At 38.7% G+C, this 2,367-nt stretch overlaps 1 non-coding gene across 1 annotated transcript; it reads left to right on the top strand.

Moving 5' to 3' along the window:
- Window positions 1–1,991: 1,991 nt before the first annotated feature.
- Window positions 1,992–2,098, top strand: LOC129307556 (small nucleolar RNA R71). The gene has a single exon (XR_008592444.1). It is a non-coding gene; the product is annotated as a small nucleolar RNA R71 (small nucleolar RNA).
- The last annotated feature ends 269 nt before the right edge of the window (window positions 2,099–2,367 follow it).

The following is a 2,367-nucleotide window of genomic DNA, read 5'->3' as shown; positions in this document are numbered from 1 at the left end:
TGTGAGAAAGAATCAAGCATGTGAGACTCACAAGCATCATGAAGCAATAACTCAATGGAACTTACACCTAACAAAGAATAATCCTCAAAAGGATGTTTCATTGCTTCATATATATTAAAAATAACATGATCCTCTCCACATTTCAAAATCAAACTACCTTTTTCCATGTCAATCAATGTACGGGCAGTCCTCATAAATGGCCTTCCTAAAATCAAAATATCATCCCCACTCCCTTCTTTTGACATATCAAGCACATAGAAATCCACAGGAAATAATAGACCTTTAACACAAACCAACAAGTCTTCTACTACTCCATGTGGTCTTCTAACACTTCTATCCGCTAATTGGCATATCATAGGTGTCTTATGCATGCAATCAAGACTCAAGGCATGATAAATTGAAAGAGGCATAACATTAATGGCTGCACCTAAGTCTATCAATGCATGAGAAAAATGTGTGTTGCCAATCTTGCATGGAATTGTGAAGGAACCGGGGTCCTCACATTTTATAGGGAGTTGAGGCTTCATGATAGCACTCACAGATGAGGGTAATTGTACCCTTGCATTAGGCCTAAATTTTCTTTTATTTGTACAACAATCTTTCAAAAATTTGGCATACTTAGGAAAGTTCTTAACTACATCCATCAAGGGTACATTAACATGAATCTTGTGGAAGAAATCATATACCTCTTGATCAAATTGTCCCTTCTTGCTTAGGGACCACTTGTGCTTGTGGAAAAGGAAGCTTCTTCATAATCTCTTGACTTTGCTTTCCTTCTTCCTTCCTTGAACTCTCCTTTCTTGTTTCACTTTGCTCGGCCTCTCCCTCTTTTTCCTTACTAAACAACTCGGCCATAGTCCCCTTTTCCACCTTAGATGGTGGTTGCTCACATATGATCTCCTCAATGTTTTCATCCTCATCATCTCTACAAAAAGATGCATCATTAGGAGCAAAAGAAGAACTAGAAACATTAACATCAATTGAAGAATTTAAAGAGGGCTTCTCGGCCTTCCCTTGTCTTTTGTCTTCTTGTACTCTTTCTCCCAACTCCTTGCCACTCCTCAATGTGATAGCATTAAGATTAGCTTTAGGATTAGCAACGGTGTTGGATGGTAATGTAGAGGCTTGAGCATTGGCTGCACTTAATTGGTTAGCAAGCATATTCATTTGAGAAGTAAGGGCATCAATTTTAGAGTTCATGTTCTCACACTTGTTACCCATACTCTCTACCTTGTTCCCTAAGCCATCATACATGTTTTTATACAAAGAGTTCATTTCAATCAACTGCTTACGTAACACATTCACATCATTAGAAGAGTTTGAATTAGAAGAACTCTCAATTGGAACAAGCCTCCTATCACTATAAGAATTAGAAGAAGGTGCAAGAGAATTACCACTTGGATTGTAGCTTTGAGAAGAGCTACCTTGAGACAAATGAGGTGGAGGGTCACGGCCAAAGGTGTTTTGATAGGATCCTCTTTGTTGATTGTCTTGTAAAGCCACTTGGATTTGAATAGGAGAAATTAGGATGGTCTCTCCATGAAGGGTTGTAAGTATTAGAATAAGCTCCTTGCCCTTGCCTCCCACCATAGGATTGTTTTCCATTGTAGATAGCATTTACTTGTTCAAACTTAATAGGACAATTGCTTTCTACATGCATAGGTGAGTCACAAAAAGTACAAGAATAAGGGACAAGTGCTTGAGAAGTACTTACATTGCTCACTTGAGATATTTGTGGAGCCAACATTCTCCCAATCTTGGCAGCTAGCAAGTCCACATATGAATCATTAAGAACTGAGGAACCTACCATATTCACATTTCTCTTTTCCCTTGTAGAGTATTGAGCACCACTTGAAGCCATCTTGTCAATTAGTTCCCAAGCCTTTAAGGAAGTGAGGTCAATCAAGCATCCACCACTAGCGGCATCAATGTTAACTTTGTCTCTTGGAATCAAGCCCTCATAGAAATATTGGACTAAATTCTCACTAGAAATTTGATGGTGTGGGCATTTAGCCAAAAGGCCTTGGAATCTAGTCCAATACTCATAGAGACTCTCATCCTCTCCTTGTTGGACCCCATAGATTTGCTTTCTCAAATTGGTGACCTTGGAATTTGGAAAGAATTTATCTAAGAAGAGTCTTCTTAGCTCAGCCCATGTGCTCACTTTCACATAAGAAGGGTAGTTGAAATACCACTCCTTTGCTAAACCTTCAAGAGAAAATACAAAAGCCTTAGCTTGAACATCATCAACATTTACATGCATAGGCTTCATAGTATCACAAACCAATAGGAAAGTATGCAAAAACCTATGACAATCCTCTCCTGGTAACCCATGAAATTTAGGCAATGCATTAATCAAGGAGGATT

The sequence above is a fragment of the Prosopis cineraria genome, unplaced genomic scaffold, assembly GCF_029017545.1.
Source record: "Prosopis cineraria cultivar Desert tree isolate PC_DT_omini unplaced genomic scaffold, ASM2901754v1 PC3, whole genome shotgun sequence".
NCBI classification, from domain to species: Eukaryota; Viridiplantae; Streptophyta; class Magnoliopsida; order Fabales; family Fabaceae; genus Prosopis; species Prosopis cineraria.
The sequence above is the reverse complement of the archived record's forward strand: the minus strand, read 5'-3'. Positions and strand labels throughout refer to the sequence as shown.